Consider the following 15080-nt stretch of genomic DNA (forward strand, 5'->3'; position numbering starts at 1 on the left):
GACATTCAGGGGTTTTGAAGAAACCCAGTAATACGGTGGCTGAGCTGCTGGGTGAGCTGCAACAATATTCATCTCACTGCCAAAGCAAGTGTGGGATCAGAGGGCTGGAGGGCAGCAGCAATTGCTGTGCCTCTGTTTCATAAAGAAACACAGAGAAACCCAGCAACTGCTGCTGGTGAGCCTTGTGCTGCCAGACACATGGGTGACACGGTCAGTGCATGCTGAGATCCATCCTTGTGATGCTGGGGGTACATGGGCATGGGGGTGACCTGTCTCACCTTGGGTTGTTCTTCATTAACTCCTTTTACCCTGTCTCATTCCCTTTCTGTTTGCAGGACTTCACAATCACAGAGATGAGGCGGCAGCAGCTTAAGAGATGTCTCGGTCTTGCACCTTCTGCCTGGCACTCCTTTAGAAATCTCCCCAGAGGAGAAGGAAGAGCAGCTAAAGTGGAAATACAGCAAACGTACTGAGGCAGAAAAATTACTCAGATTTAAGGCTGCCTGCTCAACCCTTTGTGCACATATATTAAGGCACAGTACATGGCTATGATTCAATTCCCCTCAAGTTTGCTTCCTAAAAGATAGCTCGCTGTGCCTTCAAATAACATTTCCTTCCACCCTAAGGCGGGCATCTAAGAAAGGTGGGATGATATCAGGCTAGGTGACACTCAGAGGTCCCTGCTAGCCTGAATTAGCCCATTACCATAGGAGTCTTCCTCCAAAGGAAGCCCAGATGTTCAGAAACAGAGCTGTCTACTGAGATGATTACAAACATATTCCAGGTGATTTCTTTCACCTGGACCATTGCTTCTTCCCAGTTTGTGGCACCACAGCGTGCTGCCACCATCCTAACCCTGAATCTAGGGGTACAAACATTGGAGGAGTTAGAAGAAAGTTGATTTGGTGATAAGCCATCTCTAAACAACTTACTTTAGAGGTCCTGCTTGTCCTGAAACAATTGATGCCAGAGACGATATTCTGGCTTAGAGGGATCCCTCAACTGATGCAGTCCAGCGGTGCCTGTGCTCCAGTTTAGACATGACTTTCATGACATGCAATCAGAGTGGAAACTCTCCACCCAAACATGAAACCTTGTTATAAAATCATAGCCCAGCAAACAGGATATTTTAAATCCTGGGTATCCCTCCTCCCAGCTCTCCTTTGCTCTACCGTGGGATTTCATGCTGAGTTTTGCAGCCTGAGGGCATTACGGTTATCTCCAGCAAGGCGCTAAGGTATGGAAATGCAAGCATGGTGCTTGGGAAGCCCTAACCATGATTTGTGGTGATGATATGCCACAGAGGCTTGACTGGGGCTGTAGCATTAGGGTGACTTTTAAAATCCGTGTTCAGCTACACTGATATTTAGAGGTGTGATAAATTTATCTTATGCTTTTCTCCTTGCTAAAGCAGGGAAGGGGTATGACGCTGGGGAGTTGTAAAGCCTCTTTGCTGCAAGAACTCCTGCCTTAGCTCTGCTGCCTATGTACCTGAGGAGAAAAGCTGCCTCGCTGCTGCACCTGCCCCCCATTTCCTTTAGGTGTTGTAGCCATGAGGCATAGAAGAGATTAAAAATCAAGGGGAAAACAAACAGTGTGTGGGGCTGTCTACAGGGTCAGTGGTGGTAAAAGCCCGTTTTCAGAAGAAAAACATCTGAGATGATTCTGAGATCCTTCAAAGCATTGCAATGCCTCTGGGTATTTTTCACCATCCCTGTATTTTTCTTGTTAAATGTGTAGTTTATAATATTTCTATCTTAGTGCTTTACTGGGGACCATAAACACCTGATGAAAAGCACTTGCAGACTACCTGGGATGTTCTGAAAAGCATGAGAGCCATAATAGTCCACAGGAACATCTGCATCCTGACAGTATGAGTTTATCTGGGTAGAGCTGCATCCGTGTAGAGCTTCCAATTTAATTTCCACTTTTTTCCAAAGAAGAAGAAAAATGTCTTATGTTTCCTGGGTGACTGGAGGAAGGTTTTACTGTGCCAGGCATCTCTAATCTCCCTGTGCAAGATTTCCTTAGTGGCAGACAGAGCGCAGCAGTCTGACTTGACACGGAAAAGTGGATAAGGTCTGGAAATGATGCTTTATAGAGGTGCGGGGTTTCATCACATTCTGCTTCACTTTCGATAGATCGATGATCATGAAAGCAATTGATGGGCTTGGGGTCTCAGTGAGCTCAGCCCTGCTCCTGCACAGCTACAAATAAACAACGTCCCCAAATCCCTCTCTGCTTCCAGAGAGCCACAAATCTCTGCCCTTCCCTCTTGGAGAAGTCCCAACCGCGCTGTGTTGATGGCAAGCTCATGCCTCACAGAAGCTAAATTAGTGGGAGGTTGGCTGCTTCTTGGAGGGCAGCCTTGCAGGGGCCTGGAGCTGCGAGCTGGAGTGATCAACAGTGCAGAGGGCACCATCGTTGTGATGGGAGCTGGGTGCCAAGGAGGAAGGAGAAGGTGGCATGAGCAGCGATGCAGAGCGAGGTGCTGAGGTGCTGTGCATCTCCAGCAATCAGCACCCACCCAGCACAGGCACAGACTGATGGAGCTCAAGCCCTGCCTGTCAATACATGCAAACGCTGGGGATGGCAGTGACATCCAGCGTGCAGCTGCTGCAAGGAATTCAAAGTGGATTGCCAAACTTTTCACCCTTACAGGAGTCTACCAGCTTACAGCTGTCCCCTCCGCAGCAGGAAGCTGCTTCCATTTAGAGCCGAATGAAGTGGAAAGGGGGGGGGGGGGGGGGGAGAGAATCATGAATATTAATTTGAATTCAACTGAATTTCAATTAGGCTGTGTTCAGTCTCCACAAATATTTGAGCAGAGCTATTGCAAATATGGTGAAAAAGCAAATCTGTAACTTTAACACACAAATACTCACAAAAGAGAAATTCTGCACTGCGTGCCCACAATTCGTGTCAGCTTGACTTGAGTTCCGCAGTCATGCACTATTGTTCCTGTGCCCTGGTCGGGTGATCTTTAAGGGAGCAAATGGAATGAATACACCAACTTAATGTAGCCTGTTAGGTGTGGGTGAGAGCATGAAATCATGGCACGTGTTCTGGCATGTGCAAGCCGGGATGCTGAGGCTGGTGAGCCATGCTCCTGACATGGTGAGCTGCTTCGTCTTTCCTGACCGTGTAACAGGCTGCCAGCCCAAAGAGGGCAAGGTCATGGCACAGAAATGGGCTGGATCCAAGGGTGATGACACTCACAGATGGGGCTGCAAGGGCTGGGGAGGAGCCAGCGGCAGGAAACCACATTAGGATTGTTAGGTCATTAAGAGAAAGAAAAACCCAACTTGCTGAACATCCCACCACACAGCATTTCAGTGCCATTGACTTCAGGTCACAAAGCATCAAGATATGGTGATTTTTCTCTACACTTCTACTGTGAACACTGGCTGCACATCCCCATGGAAAACGGCCTGAATGAAACCAAAAGTGGCTAAACCATGTCAACCAGAGGAAGGTCTACCCAACGTTGAGGAGCAGTTTGATCAGGAGCTGGAGGTGGAGGTGGGGAAATCCTACCCACTAAGTAACAGGAGTGCTCCCAGGTGAAGGGGGGCTCAATAACGGGAACCTCACCCTTGCCACAGGTGGGTTTGGAGGCCTCACACTGCACAGCTGGTAACAGTTTGGAAGGATTTCAGAGGACAAAGGGAGAAAGGAGCAGGGCTCAGAGTTTGGTACTGTGGTGGTATGGAGGTGATGGTAGGGAAGTCACCCAAGGACCGAGTACGCAAATGCCACAGTGGTAGGAGCACTCACTAGCAGTTCAAGGGGCTTAAGTGGAGAACAACAGTATGTAGGATACTGAATATGAAGGTGAGGAAAGGAAGATGGAGAGGAGCTGACTACCTACTGGCAATGCTGATTTATTAGACACCATGGGCTGTCACAGCCAAGCAGGAGGTAGGCAAACAATAAATCTTATAAATCTGCTGGAAGAGGGACTGTGTGGCTCTCAGATGTTCCACCCAGTCCAGTGCTCTTCCTGCCACTGGTTATACTCAGCTTCATATGAAGTGTGGAGCAGCCAGAGAGTGGGGCAGTAGGATATATCTGCCAGACAGGAAAACCCTTTCCTTGGGGATCTGGTCATGGCACTCCCTACAAAGGGGGGAGTACGTTTTCTTTAAGTTCAGTGGTCTGTGCTGCACCCCACTCAACTGTTCAGGCTATTTTTAGGGGAGGCTGGAGAGAAATGAGCATTTCACAGCATGGCTGGTTTGTTTTATCCTAGGGTTGATATTTCAAATGCATCAGATGAGTTGCACCCTACGTTTCAGTGTCTTTTCATCAGCTGTAGAAGGAGGCCAGGTGAGTAGCTCAAGTGTAAACATCTCTAATGTAAAAATTTCCACTTAGAAATCCCCCTCTGTGTCCTTCACCTACCTCTTTTTTCCTGTGAATAACTGCTTTTTCTGTATACTGGCCAAGCCTTTCGGGTGAGTGATATTCAAACAACAGGCAGCTGCCCTGCTGCTCCCATTGAGTCCCATTGTGAAGCTGGTGAACTGATTGATTGTTTGGTTTCTTGAGAACCTGATGTTGTTTCTGCCTTTTCTCTGGGTGGCTGAAATGTTTAAGCAGGAGGAAGGAACAATAGCAACAGAAAATAAAGAGGGGAGAATTGTGAGAAATTAAGTCTATAGAACAAATGATTAATAGTGCATTTCCTGAGACAAACAATAAGCATTGGGGCTGGGACCTGTGCGTACTGAGAGAGTGGTGATGCTTTTACTGACTCCTTACACAAGATAAATGATGGGGATGGGGGATCCCTTTCATGGTCGGTTGACTGTGGGGCCCTGACGCACAAGTGCACTGTGACAGACCTAGTGAAGAGTCTCAAGATGCCTATTAAAAGCCAGGCTAACAGAGGCAACCTTCACATACTAAGAGGGTGTGAGGTGTTTTGTGTAAAGGGCTTTGTGCTTCCAAGCATGTGGAGGACAACTGAATGTCCTGATCCTGCAGCTTTATGCCTATGAGTGGCATAGGTCTTTATATCCTCCTCTCCTTCCTCTGTCAACAGCGGTTGGGGTGGCTTCTGTCACACAGACTGCTGCTACCCCTGGAATTCATTCCCGTTCCCCCAGCAGATTCAAAAACTTTGCAATAAGTCAAAGAAATTTAATTTTAAGCTCAGTGCTGAAGGATAATGAATCTGAAATATGTGATCTTTTGTAAAATTATATTCTTTCAAATGCTTCGATTCGGGCAACGCTATCTCATAAGGGAAGTACACAAAAACCCTGCAATCAAAATGACCTATACAAAACATAAAGAAGAGTTAATAGGATTGCTGTGAATTCTAAAGGGGGTGGTGTAGAACAGCACAAGTAGGCCTTGCAGTGGGGCATTTATAATCTCCCATTCCATTAACAAATTTTAATATAGTCTTTGAGGGTAGAAAGTGGTCGTTAATAAAACTTTAAATTAAAGCATACTGGCTGTCAGATTAGATCATTAAAATTGCAGGGTACTGGCGGCTGACTGGCTCTGCAGGAGGAGACGGCATTGCTAAACCTACATTGTCGACACCATGAAATGATTCCAAAGCAAACAGAGGAAAAAAGTAATGAAACTATTTTATATATGTGAATTACGATTCTATATCATGTTTAACGAAGAGAAAATGCAATCATATTTCATCAGCTTTCAGTGTAATTAATGTTTCTTAACAGTAGGGGCTAGGCACAGAGGGAGAGGCGCACGCATGGTGCGTCAGCAGCTCATTGTACAGATGGACAGCAGGACAAGAGCAGCTTCTAGACTGGTGAAGATCATTGCCCTGGATCAGTCCAAGGATGGAATTGGCTCTAAAATCTTCTAGAGAAGCCACATTTCTGCTAAAGAAACTCTCTCCTTGGGAAAGGTAGTTTTGACTTCTAGAAACGGTTGTTGCCTGGGGATCCGGGCAGCTGCAGGATGAACACGCTTTTCTTGTCAATACTTTCTTAAAGGATTTAGGAAAGAACCTGTAAAGGGGTCCTGGAAAACAGAATTGACAGCTGAGCACGCAGCATTACTTGAAGCTGCGCAAAATCTTTTTCTGAGGACAGATATATATCTGTAGGAATCCTTTTGCTTCTATTTATACTTCGCATCTCATGCAAGACTAAAGGAATGAGTCTGGTTCTGCTGTGCCTGACACTGGAAAAAGAACCCCAAACAAATTGAATAGCAAACCAACAAAGCCCCCCGAGTTTTCCCCCAAAAGATGTGTTTAAAGTTATCAAGGGTGTTCCCAGATGACTCATGTTTCCATTATCTCCCTTCTAAAGACTGTTTGTCCAGATGAGGGGACCCTGATAGAGCTCCCTTACCTCTGCTGGTGGTGTTGGAGGTACAGGTTTGAGGCAGGAGAAGGTAGAACCAGCACTACCAGCACATTTGCCTGTCTGTGTGTCCCAGCAGTGTCCCACAAGACTTAGGTTCAAATAGGAGTGGGGGTAAGAAGTAGAGCTTGACTGATATAAATACCATGTTCCATCTGGATATCAAAAACCTTCCCAGTTGCTCAGTGAGTTCCTCACCATCTCACAGCTGGAGAAACAGAGGGCAGAGCACGGACATACTCGACATGGGCAGACACAAGTCTCTGAGAGCTGTAGAGCTTGAGCAAATCAATTCTGTGCCTCCATCACGAGTCTGAAGAAACAAGAAATGAAGAAAGAAGAAACAAAATTACTCCCATTAAGTAATTCAGATGTGCCACACTAGCTAGCACCACTGCTTGTGGAGATGTTGTTGGTTTCACATGTTGGGACAGGCAGAGGGAATGAACCGGTATTTTGGGGTAGGTGACAACCAGTGACATTTTGAGGGATGGACCTACAGAACTGCTCCACGTTTGTGAAAGTCGAAGCCGAAGAAAAGCATGTTCAGGTTCACAGACACAGCGAACAGCAAATCTGTTCCTTCAGCGCTGCTCCTAGCTCTTCATATGAATTGCTTGTGAACACATTTGCCTTTCTATGAATTATTCAGCCTCTTAAATGATTGGGCAGATGATTTATGCGAACGTTTCTTGGCCTATTGGGAGATTTTTGCTTGTACAAACAGCCATGCTGGATGTGTCCGATTGGTGCACGGGCAGCCTTACATGAGCAGTTGTGACATTTTCCCTTCCTTCAAGCTTTTAAGTAAACAAAGTGTGGTCGTATGAAAGTCTAACCAGCGTCACTGTGAATCTGGGCATGTATGAAAAATGAATACTTCTATTTAGTCCATGCAAAACATCCTTTTGATGTCGAACCTCACTGGTGAGTGTTTTCTTCACACACAATCTTCTTTCTTCTTGAAATAGACTTTTAGACAGAGCGTGAGTTTTAGTTATTTTCCTCTGATGGGTTATTTCTAATTGTGTCTCTCTGGAAAACAGAAGAAAGGAAGGAATTAAACGCTGCATACAGGAGAGCCAAGCACCAGGGAGCTGAGTGCTACCTCAGCATCCCGAAGAGAATTCAGCTGAGAGCAGGACTGGCAGCAGTCCCTCCTGCCTGGCCTCCAGAGATGGAGCAGCAGAGGTGGCCTCTCATTGTGCATCCTTTCAGTGCTCTACAGCACACACTTTCATCTGTTCCTCTGAGTTTCTGTCTGTAGACCTGGCTCCTGCAGCACATTTCTGTTTGAATAATTCTGGTACTTATATATAATAAAAGATTATTTTTTTCCTCTGCCTTATGTGCAAGAGAAAAGTAAAGATTTCTTCTGCTGTGCTCCTCAGCTGCGTTCTCACACGTTATACTAGATTTGAACCTGAAGCAGCTGGGTACAGCATTTCTGGGTTGCAGCTCTGATCTAGGTGATGAATCGTGAAATAGTTAGGGTTGGAAAGGACCTTTAGATCCTCTAGTTTCAACCCCCAATATCGAGGAGTATTGAGCTATACCTGAAGGACTCTCACAGTGGATTCTCCTGTGGCTTACCCTTGGACACTCATGAAAGGGTCCTGGGCCCATCACCATGGGGCAGACCAAACACCTGCAACACCTGGTATTCTGCCAGTGACCAGCAACCAGCAACACGCACTACAGCAAAGAGTATGAAAACCAGCCCAGCGCTGAGTGCTTCTGGCACGGTGGTGAATGGCAGCTCATTGGAGCATCATGGGCTGCTGGTGGCAGCCAGACTGCTGTGACTGTGCCACTGACAGCCCTGTCCACCTTGAGCACACCATGTGTTGTTTGACATGCACAAATCCCTGTGTGGAAAAAGTGCTTCCAAGTCATCATTTTAAACCTGCTTCCTGATGGTTTCATTTATTACTGTAATGTCAGAAAGAGAGAGCCACCAACTCCAATTTGCTTTCTCCAAAACATTTGGGGTAGATTTCCATAGCCTTTCCAAGTTGAATAACTTTGGCCTGTTCAGTGTCTTGGCATCAGGAACATCACTGGGTCAGCTTTTTCTGTTGTTTTGGGGTTGGTTTCTTTATGCTGTGTTCTTTGAGATCCAGGATCAGACATACACTTGGTATTCAAAACAAAGATGGGCTGTGGCTGACCATGATGACAATTCCTGTACTGTTATCTCTTTCTGGAGCAGTGTCCAACATCCACTTTGCTTTTTCACTTGGGTATAGGTCTCAGAAAATTTCCCAGGGCACCTTCCACGGTGCTCTGTGAGCTCTTGGATGAGTGGAGGCAGCTAATTCAGAGCTAATAGTCTGTTTAAGCTTGGTTGCCATTCTGGATCTTTTTTCCTCACCTTCACTGACATTACCTTACATGTATTTACACTGAATTTCATCTTCTCTTTCACTGTCAGTAACTCAGTCTTGGAAGATCCTCCAGAGCTTTTCACTGTCAGTGTTAGATTTCATGATCCGGAATAATTTTGTCACATAGGCAAACACTGTCACTCCATTATTCACCACTTTTCCGGATCATTGATGAGTCTGTCACAGTGCAGATCCCAGGACAGGCCTCCAAGGGACCTGGTGGTCTTTGGCCACCATGAACACTGAGCAGTTATCCTTCCCTTGCTTACATGTTTTAAACCACTTATAAATCTGTGGAGGGTTACTCTGTAACATCATAGTGTCTCCAAGCACCTTTTGTAAGAGACTTTGAATATAACTTCTGGAAAAAGCAATTTAACTACAGCACCAGCTAATCCTTACCCAGACCAGTACTGACACCTTCAAATAAATTGGATAGATTTATGAGATATGATTTCCCCTGGAGAAGCCCTGTTGACTCTTCAACAATATATCCAGGTCTATCTAGGCTCCTGTTCATTCTGTTGTATATTACAGTCTCGTCTGATTTGCCTGCCGCAGAAAGCACACTTCTTTGTCTCCAGTTCCTTATGCCCTTTCTAAAGAGAAATGATGTCATATTTTCTGCCTCCCACGCCACTTAATACCATGTCGGAGGAGAGCGGAGGAAAGCTGGAATGATATTTTATCCTGTGGCCACATGAGAAATGAGAGCTACCTCAGCAGCCCCTCAATCAAGTTATGCAACTGAAGTGGTGAAGAGTTAGCACCTGCGCAGACACAGATTTACACTTGTACATTCATCTGAGCAGGTCAAGATGCAGCAAGGGCAAGGACAGGATTTGCACTGAGCAGCTTAAAGGGACCAGTCCTCACCTGTGTTTGGCAGCAGATGTAAGATAAGAGGATTGATGTGTGTTGGCACTGCCTGTCTCGATGGTGACTGCTTTCCCTCATCGGGACAAGTCTATAGCTGATATGCCAAGCACATGGTCATGTGGATGGTCTCACTACTTGCCAAACAGGATTTAGGAAGAACTGTGCCCAAGAAGCTGCAGGAGGGCCTCTTCTACACAGAACATGCCACTGTGTTTTTTATCATCAGCATCCCAACATGACTTCTCCATCCCCCTGAGAGTGTAGCATAAGGATGATCATGGTGGTCCAGACCCCTGGTCCTTCTATTCCTGTCTTTAGTAGTCATCATAACTCAGGTAATCTCCCTTGTGTCTTCTGTCACCCAACACCTCTTGTTCAATGTCAGAGATCTCTAGGCTAAGTCATAGTGCTCCGGACTTCTGGCCTAGCTAACAGGAGGGTTGCAGCGATGCTCATTAGCTTTTAAGATGCTCTGTGTCCTCAGGCATGCTGCAGAAGACGGTTCCTGAAGCATGCTGCACCCATCCTGGGCTGGCTTCTAATACACCCTGTTCACAACTTGAAATACTCATTTGAGTAAGACTTTGAAGGTTTCAGTATAAGGTAAATGAGATCTGGCTTGCTTCTGGCAACCTGCCTCTGCATTTGTCCTGGACAGGACATAGATTGCCCCAGAAGACCTTAATCACCCCTTCTTTGAAGAAGGAAGACTGGGACTGTCTGGTCTCAGGATCTGCGCTGGTGCAGGCACCACTAGTGTGATACTGGCAGAAGGGAGGCAGCTTCTAGATCTGTATCAGGTTCCTCAGCCACAGTGCCAGCTCCCTGACTCCAGCCGTAATAAATTCCCCTATCATAATTTTCCCATCATAAAATTCCTTTCAGATCATCCTTACAACATTTTCCAGCCACTTCTGTCCGTATTGGTGGCTATACTCTTTACGTAATACCTATCAACAAAATCAGTGCTCTCAGCTGAGCCGGCCCATTAGCAGATCAAAGTTAATGACTTGTGGTTTCTTTTCCAAAGCCACCAATCTCTAAGTAATGTTGAGTTACAGTGAGTTACAGTCTGTAAGAAGTGACTGATGGAGCTTGCTCTTAGTCCCAGATCCTCGCTCTCACTCCAGGTCTGTTTTCTCTCTGCTGCCTGTTCCAAGGTCCTGCTCTTTCCTTTTCTCTCAAGTTCTAGGGGAGCCCATGCTCCCCTTTCTTACTTCTTTATTTTAGGCTTGGCTTCCTTCCCTGGAGTTACCCCCTCTTTACTGTGGTGGCTACAAATCTTCAAGTTCCAGTGGGCACCCATCCACCACCCAGGCACTGGTGAATAACCAGGCAGGAGGCATATCCCCTTGGCATGCCAAAACAACCTCCAGCTCCAGCAAAAGGGTCCTGAAACCAAGCAGGTACTGCTTACTCAGAGAGCTGTGGCCAAACCGTGCCTGGGAGGAAAGAAGAATCTGTTATTTTAGTGTCCCATCCCAGCCTGATTTTCCCTAAACAATGAGGCTGGTGCTTTAAGCACTATTTTTTCCTGGCCCTGTTTTATTTTATTATATCTGTATTGAGATTTCTGCCCAGCTGCTGCCCCCACACAGAGCACCTCAGACATGAGAATAAAGCTTTGCCAGCAGCAGGCTCTTCTTGTGACAAAGCACAGCGTGTTCTGCAGCCAGGATGAGAGATGGGAAAAGCCGGGACGAGAGGCTGCTGTGAGTTTGCAAGTGACTGTCATTGTTCGTTTTGTAATCCTGGGTCATTCCAAGTAGTTTCTAAATTGATTTGTCCCCGTGCAAGCATCGCTGCCCAATTCAGAAAAGCCACATTCTCCTCTGTGCCTCTTAGGCAAGTGTAAGTCTCTACCACACGAAAGTTGAATAGTGCAATCTTTGTCAAGCCTCTTTTTCCTCTGGGTTGCACAGTTTGGGATATGTTTTGAGAAGTGGAGATTGCTTACATATCAAGGGAAAAAGCTGCCTGCCTTTAGCATGCCTATCTTGGCTGTTGCTGAGATAGATACTCTCCCGTGCTGGTTTGATTTTAACTGCTACATTAATAAATCAGCAGCAGCAGCCCTGTTGGGGAGGAATGCTGATCACCCCTAATGCGTGCCCAGAGACACTGACTTCTGGGCTGTTAGGACACCCTGCTGTCCCAAGAGGCTGAGAGATGCCACGTTTTCCCTTCTCTCAGCAGATGCTGAAGACATTGAGCTGGCAGGATAAACCGTGAATCTAACTCTGCTCCAGTTATGCACTGGTTTGAGCATCCCCAGTGCTTCAAGTTATTACAGCTCCTGAGGCAGACTCTGAATGTGAAATAGGTGCCACAGCTCCTTCTTGGAATAAAATAGATAAAAAATCAATGCAATTGAAAGAGAAATAAAAAATAATGTCTGGTAGCACTAATATTCCTCTATGGAAGACTGTAAGTGCGGAGCCTCTCACGGCAACCTTGGTTAAGAAAAACATCTTGCTTTAGAGGGAGATTGAAGAGCTAAGATGATGACCTCTGGGTGATAAGCATAATTACTGATGTACCAATGGAGCTTTGTGTATGTGACTTAGAGCAGAAAAATAAGGACCTGGCCTGGGATCATAAATTCAAACCTAATCTGAGAAGTAACAAAGCTTCTTGCGTGCGGGCAGAAGGTGTGAATCTGTGTTAGCTCAGGTGTCACACTGCTGCTGGGAGACCTACTCCATGAGTTTTACCCATTGATTTTAGTGAAAGCAAGATCAATTGTGTCTTTGGGCTCCTGTGTGGGAATGAGATTACGTGGAATATTCATTTGGCTTGCAATGGGGCCTGACTGTAATTTTCTGTCAGCAAAGGAGAATTCATGTATTTCCATAAATTCAGATACTTCCATCTATTCATTCCACATATTCATAGACATTATCTCAATTCCCAGCTCTAGTTCAAACAAAAGTTAGTTCCTTTTACAAATAAATTATTTTTCACTGCTGATGATATTGCTAATTTTTCTAGGCAAATTTATACATTTGAACAAAGGAGACAAAAAGTATCTTTGATGTAGCAAAGCCTTTCTGAGAGCCGCACAGAAAGTAAAAGAGAAAAAGATAGCCTGGAAAATTCAGGAACGGATGGGAATGATTCCAAGTTACCTTGTACTTAATTGAAGTTCTCAGAAATGTTCTTTTCTTGTTTTCTGTATTGGATCTCTTCCTTGAAGTACGCATGAATGCCTCTTCAAACTGGCCTTTAATCTTTGACTGTGTTTCTTTCCCTTGTAGAAACGGGAGGGCTCTTTATGGAATTTCTCATTCTTTAGCATCTCTTCACCTTGGTCCCTAATTTTTGGTGAATGTTGCTGGGAGATATGATAGCACCATCCGTATTGTTCGGAACAGGATTTTCCCACTTCCTGCTGCAAATCTCCCTTGTGCAGCACTGATTTCTGCTATAGGGCAACAGCCTTAGCCAGTACAAGCCTGCCTTGCTTCACTGCTCTCAAATTATTCCCACATGAGGATTTCCTTGGGCATCTTCACCTCAGCAGAATTATTGTCCGGTAAGAAGGAAATTTGGCTATTTTCCCAGGATTTCTGGATGTTTAACAGCTTGAAGGGGGCAGCAGATGAATGGTGGACACAGGTCTGGAAACCCAGAATATGTTCTCATAGAGCTGGTGCTTTTTGGCTCCTTCAGCAGCTGCTGTGGTGCACTGAGGCAGCACAGGGCACGCATGCATCCCTTTGCCTCCAACCCAGATCCGTCTGGGTGAGGATGAGATTCACATGCAGTCCTCAAAGGCGAGTTTTGACCTTTTTAAAATGTTTTTAATCGTTCATAGACTAAAAATCTGAGTGACTTTGAGTGCTTTAAGGTGCCCAAGTGCTGTGCAGAGCAGAAGCTTGCTTTCACTGTGGTAGATGGAGGTGTGGTGTCAAAGAGAGATAGAAGCGACCAAGCAACATCATGAACATTTTTGTTCCCTGAAAGCCATTTGGCCACCTCTGCTCTCTAATCTGAGTTTGGCAGAGCAGCACCCAGGTGATGTGCAGCACATAGGATCAGAGTTCCCCATGGTGAGCCTTGCTGCAAGGTGCTTGTGCCACCCCACTATGGGCACAGGGCAACACCCTGTTTGACAAGGGGAGAGTCACACTGGTTGAAACACGCTCATCCCTAAGGCACTCAGTGCTCCCCGGCAGTGGCTGGGCCTGGTGGCTCTACAGCCCCATGCCCTGTTGGAACACCCTATCCAGCAGCCCAGCTCATTTCCCTCCCAAACCTGCCTCCCCCCCAGCAGCATCCAGGTCAGCAGGAGCCCTGCTGCACTTTATTGAGAAACATGCTTGCCATTCCAGCATGCAAGCATAGCATCTCTGTCTTCAATTACTACCTGCATTTGATTCCTTAGATTGAACTGCTTGAATCAGGGATGTGACTGACCTCTATGGAGCCACTCTTTCTGCCCGTAGTATACTAATCATAGTGGTAGAAGTAATAATACTAATGACAATGTTGTTGGGATATAAAAACTACTAGTGCCACAGCTCCCAGAGGAATCTTAAAAGGATCTATAATTAAGTCTCCACAGACTACAGACATGCAGCACATGAGAGATGCAAGAAGAAAAGAAGAAAAGACGCAGACTTCCATGTGATTTCAGTATGGGCACGCAAGGAGCCAAGGTTTCCAAAACCTCAATGCAGAATGGAATAGCAGGAGGCGACTTGGAGTTTCTTAAGACCAGTAGGAAAAAAATAGCAGGCAAAGAAGCTGTGTAAGGTAATGGGGCAGCCACGGGTGTGCAGCACAAAGAAGGGGCTTTCTGCAAAAGTATCTCAGAGAAAACCATTGCAGTGTGACAGGCATGGTGTGAAGCCAATGTCAGCTCAAAGTCATTGGGGTACTTTGTTCCAGGGGAAAGAAAGGGAAGAGGGGAAGGGGAAAAAAATGGGTGACTAGGAAAAGACCAGGTTCTTTTCTTAAAGAAAGCATTCTTGATAAGCAGTATACAAATGAATGTGTGAAGAATTAAATTTGTATAAAGAAGGGTGTGAGTAGCAGGGAAGAGAATTAGCAGTGATTTATTGCCACACTGGCAATTCCCCAGGGAAAGATACGTGCATTGGAGAAGAATAAAACACTGGGAAAAGTCAAGTGTGGGTATTAAAATGTATACAGAGAAAGAAACATGGTTTTGGCAACTCTCATAAGTTAGTATGACCTTAGCCTCCTGTAAAATAGCAGCGCAGATAGAGAAAAATCCTATATCTCCACACAGCTCAGAGATAATGGAGCAAGAAGCAATAAACAATATCATTTAAAAAGAAAAATCACTGCAGAGTGACTGCCTTTGAAAATAACAATTAAAATAGATGATTTGGTCAAAATATGCCAAATACTTCTGTACAAGCAAAACGTTATTTAGAGGCAGTCCTGAGCTCAGTATAACTCTGCAGCTGGGAGGTTTGCATCTATAAATGTT

At 45.6% G+C, this 15080-nt stretch overlaps 1 long non-coding RNA gene across 1 annotated transcript; it reads left to right on the top strand.

Annotated features, from left to right (window-relative positions):
- Nucleotides 1-3666: 3666 nt before the first annotated feature.
- LOC133271281 (uncharacterized) lies at nucleotides 3667-7690 on the top strand. Its single transcript, XR_009744059.1, has 2 exons — nucleotides 3667-3921; nucleotides 7400-7690. It is a non-coding gene; the product is annotated as an uncharacterized LOC133271281 (long non-coding RNA).
- Nucleotides 7691-15080: the final 7390 nt, after the last annotated feature.

This window comes from Pezoporus flaviventris, unplaced genomic scaffold, assembly GCF_033815535.1.
Source record: "Pezoporus flaviventris isolate CSIRO_AGI_PZ_B2104156 unplaced genomic scaffold, CSIRO_AGI_Pfla_v1 ptg000023l, whole genome shotgun sequence".
Taxonomy (NCBI): domain Eukaryota; kingdom Metazoa; phylum Chordata; class Aves; order Psittaciformes; family Psittacidae; genus Pezoporus; species Pezoporus flaviventris.